Consider the following 13246-nt stretch of genomic DNA (forward strand, 5'->3'; position numbering starts at 1 on the left):
TGTTTGTGCTCTCCTTATTTCAATAATATTTAGCCTTTCAGAGAGTGGTTTAGATCAGCAGCTTCAGTCTGGTACAACCGTTTCAATTTAAACTTCAGGACTCCCAAAAGGAAAAGAACGAGGAGGACAATAACACTGGCCATTACTTAGCACTCAACAACAACAACTTGCATTTCTATAGCGCCTTTAACATAGTAAAACATCCCAAGGCGCTTCACAGGAGCGTTATCAAACATTGACACTGAGCCACATAAAGAGATATTAGGACAGATGACCAAAAGCTTGGTTGAAGAGATGGGTTTAAAGGAGTATCTTAAAGGAGGAGAGCGAGGTAAAGAGGCGGAGAGGTTTAGGGAGGGAATTCCAGAGCTTAGGGTGTAGGCAGCTGAAGGCACGGCCGCCAATGGTGGAGCAATTAAAACCGGAACGCGCAAGAGGCCAGAATTGGAGGAGTGCAGAGATCTCGGAGGGTTTTGAAATAATGTATGAGAATTTTAAAATTGAGGTGTTGCCGGACCAGGAGCCATTGTAGGTCAGCGAGCACAGGGGTGATGGTTGAACGGGACTTGGTATGAGTTAGAATACGGGCAGCAGCATTTTGGGTGAGCTCAAGTTTATGGTGGAAGATGGGAGGCTGGCCAGGAGAGCGTTGGAATAGTCAAGTCCAGCGGTAACAAAGGCATGGAGGAGGGTTTCAGCAGCAGATGAGCTGAGGCAGGGGCGGAGCCCTCCTCATGTGCAGGAAGGGGTCTCCATGCATTTTACAGTAAGGAGGTGTGATATCCGAGTGGTAAGGTCAGAAACTGAGAGAAGCGAGATATTAGGAACAAAACCCAACTGTTTATTACACGGTGTAGCAGAGAGACATAGCTCTTACAAGCTGTAGGCAAAGCACATTTCTTACTGCATGAGCCAAGATGGAGGATCACACTCTGAGTCATACCCATAATGCAATGCCACATTACCGTATTAACTGGTGTACCAGGACATTGAATACATGACCCATTACCTTAAAAACTGGTGAATGTGAACCCTTAATATTTGGCTCCATCTGGTGGATAACTTAAACATTACATCCCAGATTACTATATCCCTCCCCTCTTAAGTTGAACATTAATTTCTTAACAACATTCTTAAAAAGTCCCATAAGGAAACTCCTTTAACGATAGCCCATACTGAACGAATCTAGCAGGTCGTTATCAATCTCTCTGGCGGCTTGTGAGACCTTGGTGAACGTCTTACAGTCAAGTCCCTGCTTGGTTGTGGTAGAGCCACCTGCTTCTCCTGAGCAGTACTCAGAGTATCTGACTCTGCTACGATGGTTTCCTCTTGTCGAAGGGGTCCAGGTGGAACTGGCTCTGTTCGTGGTGGTGGTACCACCGATGCATTTGGATAACTGGGGGCCAACTTGTCCTCTGACATCTCTTCTGGAACCTCCATTTCGATTTCCCCTTGCCTGATCAGTATCTGATCTACATGTCTGCATACTACCTGACCAGTTCCCACCATGACCGTATATGATACTGGACCGGTCATTGAGTCTATGACGCCAGGAATCCATTTTGGACCATAACTGAAATTCCTGGTAAGGACCGCATCTCCTTCTCCAAAACTGCAGCTCTTTGTCCTTCTGTCATGGTTCTCCTTTTGTTTGATTTGTCGGTTTTCCACCTTCCTTTTTAGATCTGGGTGAACCAGGTCAAGAGTGGAGCGTAGTCGACGTCCTAACAACAGCTCAGCAGGAGAGAGTCCTGTGGTAGATTGAGGTGTTATTCTGTAGCTGAACAGAACTCGTGACACCTTGGCTGCCAAACTCCCTTCCGCACATTTTTTCATCATCTCCTTAAACGTTTGTACGGCTCTCTCCGCAAGTCCATTTGAAGATGGATGATATGGAGCTGAGGTCACGTGCACTATGCCATTGTTTCTCATGAACTCTTTTGTTTCAGTACTCACAAAACACGTGGCATTGTCACTTACTACGATCTCCGGTAGCCCTTGATTACTAAAACTCCTACGCAGGCAGTCTATAGTAACAGTAGATGAAGCAGAATTTACAGGATAAACATCCATCCATTTGGAATGGGCATCAATGATTATGAGGAACATCTTTCCCATGAATGGACCCGCATAATCTACATGTAATCTTCTCCATGGTTTATCCGGCCACTCCCAGGGGTGGAGAGGAACCGCTGCTGGTGCCTTCCTGTGTACTTGACAAGTGCTGCATGTCTTGACTAGATTTTTTATCTCCTCATCTAGCTTTGGCCACCACAAGTAACTCCTTGCCAAGGCTTTCATATGCGAAACTCCAGGATGACACTGATGTAGTTGCCCTAGGATAGACTGTCGTGCTGGCTGTGGAATAATCACTCGTGCTCCCCACAACACGCAACCATCCTGTACACCCAGCTCTGTCTTCCTGACACTGTAAGGTATGAAATCAGTCCCTTCCGGATGCTGTGGCCAACCCCTCATCACATATTCTCGGACTCTAGACAGTACTGGATCTTTACCGGTCCATGTCCTTACTTGTTCTGCGGTCACAATTGCCATGTCCGTGTCCTCCAACATCAAAACTCTGTCCTCTGGAGCTGCACGGATAGGTGTACCTGGCAGTGGAAGACGGCTCAAGGCATCTGCGTTCCCATGGTACTTGCCCGCCTTGTAAACGATGACATACTCATATGCCCTCAACGTCACTGCCCACCTCTGGATCCGGGGTGACACCATCTGTGGTACTGCTTTAATTTCATTAAAAAGAGATAGAAGAGGTTTATGATCGGTGCATTTGGTGAATTTCCTGCCATATGTGTACTTGTGAAATCTCTGTAACCCAAACATTACTGCTAACCCCTCTTTATCTAACTGGGAATAGATTTTTTCCGCCGGTGTCAGAGTTCAAGACATAAACCCTATTGGTCTTTCTGTTCCATCTTCCAAGCTGTGTGAAAGAACTGCCCCCACCCCATAAGGTGAAGCATCACAAGAGAGAATGATGTCTTTCTCGGCATTGTAGTGAACCAGTACATCCGAGGACAGCATCAGTTTCTTGGACTGTTCAAATGAAACCCTCTGTTCCTCTTCCCACTGCCACTGTGTCTCCTTGCACAGAAGTTTGTGAAGAGGCGCTAACACTGTTGACAAGTTTGGTAAAAACCTGTTATAATAGTTTAGCAGTCCCAGGTAAGCTTTTAACTCAGTCACATTGGTAGGAGCTGGGGCCTCCTGCAGTGCTTGTACCTTCTCCTTGATTGGATGGAGCCTGGTGGCATCCACTCTGTGTCCCAGTAACACGGCCTCATTCCCCAGGAAAGTGCACTTACTCCTCTTGAGCCGTAACCCAGCCTTATCCAATCTTTGTAGTACCTCTCTCAGAGTGCTCAGATGCTCCTGGTCGGTTCTTCCCGTCACCAGAATGTCATCCAGATAGATTGAAACATGTGGGATCCCTTGCAGTACACCCTCGATAGTCCTCTGGAAAATAGCTGGACTAGATGAGACACCGAATGGTAAGCGGTTATAGGTAAACAAACCCTTGTGTGTATTTATGGTTACATACTTCTTGGTTTCCTCATCTAGTGTAATCTGCAAGTATGCATGACTCATATCCAGCTTCGTGAGTTTCTTCCCTCCAGCCAGGTTTGCAAAGAGATCCTCTGTTTTGGGAATAGGATACTGTTCTAGTTTAGACACCCTATTTACTGTCAATTTATAATCTCCACAGAGTCTTACCGAATTGTTCGGTTTTAAAACAGGTACAATGGGAGCTGCCCATTCTGAACATTTCACGGGTTCCAGTATGTTCTCTCTCAAAAGACGGTCAAGCTCAGCCTCTACCTTCGGTTTCATGGCATACGGCACAGGCCGTTGTTTAAAAAACCTTGGCAGTGCCTTCTTGTCTACATAAATCTTAGCTGGGGGGCCATTAACTGTGCCAAGTTCTTCCTTGAACACGTTCTCATGTTCAATCAACACTTCTTGCAAAGACAACTGTTTGCCTCCCTCTATTTGATTTATTGCTCCCCAATCTAATTTAAGTTCTTGTATCCAGCCCCGACCTAACAGGTTTGGTCCGGAACCCGATACTACAACTACAGGTAGCTGTTCCACGGTGTCCCTGTGTTGCACAGTTACAGTAGCTGTACCCAATGTCGCCACTCGTTCACCGGTATATGTTTTAAGCTGCATAGAGCAAGACTTTAACTCTGGAACTTTTGCACGGTTCCACAATTTTGAGTACTCCTCCCTGTTCATTATGGTTACGCTGCATCCTGTATCCACTTCAAAGTTGACCTTAGAGTCATTTACTGTCAGTTGCAAAGTGATAGGATCCACTTTTGGAATGTTCTCTACCATACTATGCATTATGAACATGTCGTCTTCTTTCTCAGCTTCTCCACTGATGTGATGTGCTCCCTGTTTTTTCACTTCTCTTCCTAGGTTTTGCTTTCCTCCCCCTTTAGGTTTATATGCCTCCACGGTTGCTTTTGCCCTGCATGCACGTTTTATGTGCCCTTTTCTCCCACACTTGTAGCACTTTTCCTCCAGAAACCTGCATTCCCTCGCCAGGTGATCACCATTGCATCTATAACATGCTTTTACATGCTCACGTTGTGGTTTCTGACGCATAATTAACTTGTGCACAACAACCTGACCTGCAACTTGCTTTGTAGTAGCCCAGTCGGAACCTTGTATTTCTTTTACATCTCGGTTCGCTGTCCCTATGGCTTGAGCAAGTTCCAACGCTTTTTCATATGTAAGCCCAATCTCGGACAATAATCTCCTCTGCATTCGATCATCCATTATCCCGCAAACTAGCCTATCTCTCAGCATGCCTTTCAGGTTGTTCCCGTAATTGCAATCGTGTGCCAATTTTCTCAACACCGCTACATAATCCAATACAGTCTCTCCCCGTTTTCTGTTCTGTGAATTAAATTTGAAACACTGTACAATCTCACTCGGTCTGGGATTGAAATGGTCCTTCAGCAAGGCCACTAAGTTAGCAAATGATCTGTCTCCAGGCTTTTCAGGACTGCATAAGTTTCTCATTAAACTATACGTCTGACTTCCCACGGAAGTGAGCAAAATAGCTCTCCTTTTTCCGACATCATTTATATCATTTGCTTCAAAGAAATGCATCAACACCTCGCAGTATTCATCCCAGGTCTGCGTCTGAACATCAGAAGCAGAGATCTTTCCTACCGTAGCAGCCATGATCCGTTATTCAGTGCTCCTTTTCTTTTTTTTTCTTCGTCAAGATGTGATCTGTTTATCCTCGTCGCCAATATGTGGTAAGGTCAGAAACTGAGTGGTAAGGTCAGAAACTGAGAGGAGCAAGATATTAGGAACAAAACCCAACTGTTTATTACACGGTGTAGCAGAGAGACATAGCTCTGACAAGCTGTAGGCAAAGCACATTTCTTACTGCATGAGCCAAGATGGAGGATCACCCTCTGAGTCATACCCATAATGCAATGCCACATTACCATATTAACTGGTGTACCAGGACATTGAATACATGACCCATTACCTTAAAAATTGGTGAATGTGAACCCTTAATATTTGGCTCCATCTGGTGGATAACTTAAACATTACATCCCAGATTACTATAGGAGGAAAAGAACCCAGTGGACACTGAGCGTGGGGAGAGAGGAGAAAGTCAGAGAGGGAACCAGTCAAAGGCAAGGGTGTCGAGGAAGTTTTTGTAAACTGCGGCGGTGAAGGGGAGAGAACTGGACAGAGAGCGTTCCAAAAGGCAGGAGCGAAGTGACTAAACGACCAGTCACTGCTGAGGGAGTGAGGGGAGGGGAGTCGGTTAGGAGAAGTTTGGTTATTGGAGGAGTGGAGGGAACGAGAGTGAGGAGGTTTGGTGTTAAGACAAGCAGAGGGAATGAGGGATGAGTTGAAGTTTGGAGCTAGAGAAGTGGAGGGAGGGAGAGGTGAGGAGGGACCAATGTTAGAGGACAGGAGGGTATGTGCAGGCAGGAGGAGATCACTCAATTTGTGTGGGGTGAGGCCATGGAGCGATTTGAAAATGAGTACAAGTATTTTGAACTTGACACGCTGGGACTTGGTTGGTTTAGACGGGATGGGAGCGGGGGACTTATGTCAGTGAGGAAGTGGGTTGCAGAACTTTGGATGAATTGAAGGTTGAGAAAAGAGAAACGTGACCTAAAGAAATGTCTTGTCGAAAGATCATACTGTAAAAACAGTACAGCGAGTTCTATTGGCCAGTTCATATCAACTGTGCTGTCCAACGTCAGCTACTGGAGCTCTGGAACTCGTCCTTTTAAAATCGCGGGCGGATTCTGGACCTCAGGCAGTGACAGAGTCTGGGCAATCTAGATCTTGGGCAGGGGGACAGTAAAGGTGCTACAATTTGCCTCAGAGGGCGGCGGGGGAGGGGGAGATTAGAAGTCAGCTGCAGCTCATACCCGCCGCCCCACCGTCCCGCCCTCCCAGCCCCAGTGGTTGTATCTTTGTCCTCTCCTGAACTATATCTGGTGACCCCTGTTGGAAAGTTCACGTGTAAGGTTGTTTTGTAAGGACAGGATCAGAGTTGGCTGTGATAGTGCACCTCCACCCCCCCTCCATCTTTGTCAACAATCACTATCCAGGCATATACATGACGAATGATCACTTGAGTGAGGTAGTGGAGGATAACCAGCACCTTTAGAACCCGTATTCCAACGAGAGTCAGCGACTTGGTGTCATATTTGACCCTGAAATGAACTTCCGGCCACATATCTGCAGCATAGCAAAGACCGCCTATTTCCACATCTGTAACATCGCCCGTCTCCGCCCTTGCCTCAGCTCATCTGCTGCTGAAACCCTCATCCATGCCTTTATTGCCTCTAGACTTGACTATACCAACGCACTCCTGGCTGGCCTCCCACATTCTACCCTACGTAAACTTGAGGTCATCCAAATCTCGGCTGTCTGTTTCCTAACTCGCACCAAGTCCCGTTCACCCATCACCCCTGTGCTCGCTGACCTACACTGGCTCCCAGTCCAGCAACGCCTCGATTTCAAAATTCTCATCCTCGTTTTCAAATCCCTCCATGGCCTCGCCCCTCCCTATCTCTGTAATCTCCTCCAGCCCCACAACCACCCCCGGGATATCTGCGCTCCTCTAATTCTGCCCTCTTGAGCTTCCCTGATTATAACCACTCAACCATTGGTGGCCATGCATTCTGTTGCCTAGGCCCTAAGCTCTGGAATTCCCTGCCTAAACCTGTCCGCCTCTCTACCTATCTTTCCTCCTTTAAGACGCTCCTTAAAACCTATCTCTTTGACCACGCTTTTGGTCACCTGCCCTAATTTCTCCTTATGTGGCTCGGTATCAAATTTTTTGTCTTTTAATATTCCTGGGAAGCGCCTTGGGACCTTTTACTACATTAAAGGCACTATATAAATAAAATGTGGTGTTGTTGTTGTTGTCTACGGGGAAGGGAGGGAGATAAACTAGTCGGTGGGGCTGAAATTGGTCTGCGTGTAAGCGCAAAATGGCGATAGTGAATCGGCAACCGGTGTTACGCCACGGCAAGAATTTCGTTTTCACTGACTGTGGCGGCAACGTAAATCTGGGGCAGCGTGTCATGATCTGCCGCCTCACTATCGCCCGTTGCGTGCTTTCGACAGGGGACTCATTTCACCCCCTGGGGAACAAGATGAGTGAGGTCACATTTTATGGGGCCCGTTTATGTCAGAATTCTCTGGGAAACTGACCTGACTTAATTAGATTCCAATTCAGTCCATTTGCTGATGTTAAAAAGGAGAAGTGAGAATGGGAGGGGCGCCCCTCAGCGTGGGCTGTGTTTATTATGCGGCCTCAGGGCTCAGGCGCCTGGCCTCTCCTTGCAGGCCAGGACCACAGCTGACAGCTTGATCGGAAAGCTCTTATCCTGCTGTGTTCAATCAGCCACTTGGCCCAGGCACACTCCACAAGGCAGCACACTCCGATCGGTGAACAGCAGGAGATCTCCCCCTAGGCCACTCGTTTACTTTATGCAAAGGTTAACCTGCCACACGAGCATTGAGCTTTACTATTACGGAAGTACAACTGGAACCTGGATTGTTAAAAGATATGGGGGGAAAAATTCGGTTGCTTTGCCCCTCCCGATAGCGCCCTAAGAGGGCGCTAATGGGGCGAAAAGCAACTAGCGCCCGACCGCGGCGATGTTTGCACCGCTTGCGAAGTTGACCAGACATTTTGCGGCGGCGCTAAAAACTACCGCCACGATCTCCTGCGCCCGCAGATCGTGACATCAGTCGAGCGTGCAACGCCCCGGTAGCGCTCCGGACTGGATATTGAGTGGCGCCCCCTGCCTTACCGCCTATCGCTAGCAACGACAGGTTGAGGGGAGCGTTTTGCAGTCGGGAAGGGACTGGGGGAGCGCTATTTAAAGGCAACCGCTTCCTGCCTTTTTTTGTCGGCGACATTTTTACACCACGCATTCTGAGAGAGAGAGAGAGAGACTTCTGGAGAGTTTCAATGCTGTGTGAAGGAGTTGTGGGTACTGAGCAGCACTTTGCAGGTTCATTTTGATTTGACCTTCCTTGCATCGGTTTAGAAGAGACTATGGGGGCTGCACTCTGAGCTCTTTCCCTGGGCCTCTCCATTGTTCTTTCCAGCAGAATTAATGTACAGGTCTCTCCAGGCCAAGATTCAAGGCTGCAATGAGCAGGGTGTGGATGGAGAGCAGGATCGACCCTCCCCTTTAAGAACTGGCCGGCGCCAGTGTGTCTGTGTTCCATTGCTGACTGACATCACATGAGCTTCACCAGCGCTCTGAGGTAGCGCCTCGCTCCTCCGCGTTAGCGCCTTAAGAGAGGTGTATAGCGCCTGATTTAGCGCTCCAATCACCTCCAGGGGCGATAGAAGCCAAGTTTGCAGTCGGAGGCGATAATTAGCGCCAGGCGCTAAACTTTGTGCCCGGCCGATAATTGTGCCCCAAACGGGGCGATATTGAATTTCTCCCCCAAGCATCTTTATTCTGAGCCCTAAAGGCACTGGCTAACTCTTGCTTGGGACATCTTATGGTGTCTTCCTCAGATGTGTCAAGGTGCAGGCAGGCTATTCAGCTACTGAAGGCATCACAGTCGAGGGTTCGATTCTCTCCTCACTTGACATCCACACACACACACGGATCTTCTATCAGGGTTCATTGGGTAGTCTTCAGGAGCAGGTGTAGGCACACTATGGGGCAGAAGGAGGAATGTGGTGTACATATTCCACTAATTTGATTTTATGATGGGTTAAATTTTCCTTATTTCCATCTCCAAATCCCTGGTGTGCCCTCGAAGTCTCGCCATTTAACTCTTTGTGTGTGGTCACACTGAGAGAGAGCCCTGTCCCAGAGGCACTGAGGGCAATCTCAGCTCCTCTGGCCCTCCCACCCGCACCCCCAACTGAGGTAAGCTAACTCAGAAAATACTGCGAATTGAACTTGGGCCGTCCTGCTCTGTACAGCTCAGTGCCACACCAGATGATGCACTTACCCAGCAGGCAGGGGGTGGGCGGATGTGCGCAGTCTTAGGATTAACATTGATAGTAGATAACCTTTGACCACATTGAAACGTAGAAAATTCTGACAAGTCTTGACAGACTGGATGCAGGGAGGATGTTTCCCCTGGCTTGGGGGGGGCGGGGTCTAGAACGAGGAGTCACAGTCTCAGGATACGGGGTAGGACATTTAGGACTGAGATGAGGAGAAATTTCTTCACTCAGAGGGTGGTGAACCTGTGGAATTCTCTACCACAGAAGGCTGTGGAGGCCAAGTCACTGAATATATTTAAGAAGGAGATCGATAGATTTCTAGACACAAAAGGCATCAAGGGGTATGGGGAGAGAGTGGGAATATGGTATTGATATAGAGGATCAGCCATGATCATATTGTATGGTGGAGCAGGCTCGAAGGGCCGAATGGCCTACTCCTGCTCCTATTTTGCTATGTTTCTATGTGGACATAATTCACATTGAAATTCATCACTGTGTCCTTCACACGTGACATCTTCACGATGGGAATGGTCAGCACTGATCTTTTGCCTCCTCCAAACAGTAAAAAAGACCGGCAGAGCGCCTCTTGAAGAACAAGCTGCCCATTTACCCTGAGAGGCGGCCAGCACTTTACCCCAGACAGACCACTGTTAAACTAGACATTGAGCAGAGATCAGGGTAGATAGAGAGAAACATTTTCCACAGGTGGGGAGTCTAGGAAAGGGGGACATCACCTTCAAATCAGAGCCCGGCCATTTAGGAGAGGGGTTAGGAAACACAAAGGGCCATAGGAGAGATGGGCAAGGGCTGCTCAGTTCAGTGTGAATGAGCTTGTGATGATTTCTTCCACTCGGTATCTCCAGCGAAATCCTATACCACTCCTCTTATAACATAACTATAGAAATATCAACCGGAGCAAATCTTCATGGCCACATTCACAAGTCCCATCCATTTAATGAGCAGAGCGCACTCCCTACATTCCTCTGGCATCGGGTTTACTGCTTGTTCACCATTTCCTCCGCTCCTGACATCAGTTTATTCCTCGTTCCACACGCCCTCCATTCACTGATAGCAGGTTACTCCTCGTTCCCTGCCCCCTTCGCTCACCCACCACACTGTTACTCATTGTTCCACACTCCCTTCACTCCTCTCATACCAGGTCACTCTTCTTTCCTTGCACCACCCTTGGGAGCCATCCTCCGGAACGCCTTCCCCCAGTCCTTTCACCTCACCACCTCCCTCATCTGCTTTCAAAAACCTCCCAAGAACCCTACACTTTGACCCTGGTTTCAGCCCCTCTCCTAAACTTTGCATTACCTCGTATTTCCCTCCTGCTTGGCATCTACTTTTTTTTCTCTGTTCTGTGAAGCTTTAAGACATCTCCATATCTGAGAGGAGCGCTACGGAAATGTAAGTTAATATTATTGCTCATCCTCTAGATATCTGATTCCTTGGGTCGATCATCCTCCTGCTTCCCGAATCCCAGATGATCCCAGGGTCTGTATTCCGTGACTCCCAAGTTTACACCTCACTGTCTCCTGAGAGCCAACATAAACATGGTTTCTGGAGCTGTAGGCGTGAAGCTATGGCACATGCAGGGCGACACTTTGCATTCCAGGTGCTGTGTGATGTGACTGCAGCTCCCTGCGACACACTGAAGATCAAATCCTACTCATGTCAAACAGAATCTAGGCCTCCCCACTCCCCACATTGCCATGAAGCCATGGAGCCACAGCTACATCACACAGGATCAAGTTACAGTCACCGTAGGGTGCTTAGCTACAGCTCGATACCTGTCACGATTCCTTGGCCATTTTCCAAAAGCTCTATTGGTGTCTTCCTGTCACAGTATTTTTTATTCGTTCATGGGATGTGGGCATCGCTGGCAAGGCCAGCATTTATTGCCCATCCCTGATTGCCCTTGAGAAGGTGGCGGTGAGCCGCCTTCTTGAACTGCTGCAGTCCGTGTGGTGAAGGTACTCCCACAGTGCTGTTAGGGAGGCAGTTCCAGGATTTTGACACAGCGATGATGAATGATCGGCTATATACTTCCAGGTCAGGATGGTGTGTGACTTGGAGGGGAACTTGGAGGTGGTGGTGTTCCCATGTGCCTTCTGCCCTTGTCCTTCTAGGTGGCAGAGGTCACGGGTTTGGGAGGTGTTGTCGAAGAAGCCTTGGCGAGTTGCTGCAGTGCATCTTATAGATGGTACATACTGCAGCCACGGTGCGCTGGTGGTGGAGGGAGAAAATGGTGGATGGGGTACCAATCAAGCAGGCTGCTTTGTCCTGGATGGTGTCGAGCTCTTAATTGTTGTTGGAGCTGCACTCATCCAGGCAAATGGCGAGTATTCCATCACACTCTTGACTTGTGCCTTGCAGATGGTGGAAAGGCTTTGTGGTGTCAGGAGGTGAGACACTTGCTGCAGAATACACCAGCCTCTGACCTGCTCTTGTAGCCACAGTATTTATGTGGCTGGCCCAGTTAAGTTTCTGGTCAATGGTGACCCCATGATGTTGATGGTGGAGAATTCGGCAATAGCAATGCCATTGAATGACAAGGGGCGGTGGTTGGACTCTCTCTTGTTGGAAATAGTCATTGCCTGGCACTTGCGTGGCACGAATGTTACTTGCAACTTATCAGCCCAAGCCTGAATGCCATCCAGGTCTTGCTGCATGCGGGCATGGACTGTTTCATTATCTAAGTATAGCCACCCGAGGAACTCTAAGCCCAGTATCGCAATAACTTGAATTCATACGTCAATAAAATAACGTCTGAAGGCATTTGATAAATAGAATAAGATAGAGGAACAGACGCTGAACCTTGGAAAGAGAGATTAAGTCAGTTAACCAAAAGCCTGGTCAAAAACATGGGTTATGAGAAGGTTTTTAAAGGAGATAGAGAGAGAGGTGGAGATGTTTAGGGCGAGAGTTCCAGAGAGTGGTGCTGAGACAGCTGAATGCATTACCGCCAATAGAGACTGAAGTAAGGGGGAGAGAATACACAAAAGGTCAGTCAGAACAGTAAAGGGTGTGAGAGGGGATGATGCAAGACTGGAGGAGGTTGTAGAGAATGAGTGGGTTAGGACCAAGGAGGAGTTTGAAGGGAAGGATGAGGATTGTAAATTTAATACATTGGGGGACAGGTGGCCAGAATACGTCAGGAGTAATTGGGACTTAGTGCAGGACACAATGCAGGTTAAGGGTTTCAGTGGCAGATTGGTTGAGATAGGAGTGGAGGCAGACAATACTGCACAGGTGGAAATAAGCATTACAGGAAACTTTCGATTAACCGGCCCCTAAATAACCGGAAATGTCGGTTAACCGGCAAAATTCAGGAGTAGGTTCAGGTAACTTTTATTACTTTTTTTACTCCATTTGCTGCTGTGCAAGGGTGTAGCTGCAGCTGTTGCTAAGCTACAGAGATGCTTGCAACTTATGCCGATTGTTCTGAATCTGTTGGGTTTGTTGCTTGAAACGGAGCTCTTAGCTCCATATCTTTTGCTATAGCGTTCGGTTATCCGGAATTTTCGATGAACCAGCACCACGTCGGTCCCGTCCGTGCCGGATAAAAGGAAGTTTCCTGTATTAGTGATAGAGTGCGGGGTTTGAAGCTTAAAATGCTAAGACACAGTAACAGAGACAAGGCCGTGTCCGTGCCTCTGACTGCACAGCAAGTCCACATCCCACGAGAGGAATTTATCCTAACTACAGAAACCTTGACCGTGGCAAGCTATTCAACCATGC

The 13246-nt window shown here is 48.0% G+C and overlaps 1 protein-coding gene across 2 annotated transcripts in view; it reads right to left on the bottom strand.

Annotated features, from left to right (window-relative positions):
• The window catches only part of LOC147099981 (uncharacterized), a 98573-nt gene that overhangs the window by 18979 nt on the left and 66348 nt on the right, over nt 1–13246 (bottom strand). The window lies entirely within an intron of this gene.

The sequence above is a fragment of the Somniosus microcephalus genome, chromosome 27 (assembly GCF_052327205.1).
Source record: "Somniosus microcephalus isolate GS21.2 chromosome 27, FLI_Smic_1.0, whole genome shotgun sequence".
Lineage (NCBI taxonomy): Eukaryota > Metazoa > Chordata > Chondrichthyes > Squaliformes > Somniosidae > Somniosus > Somniosus microcephalus.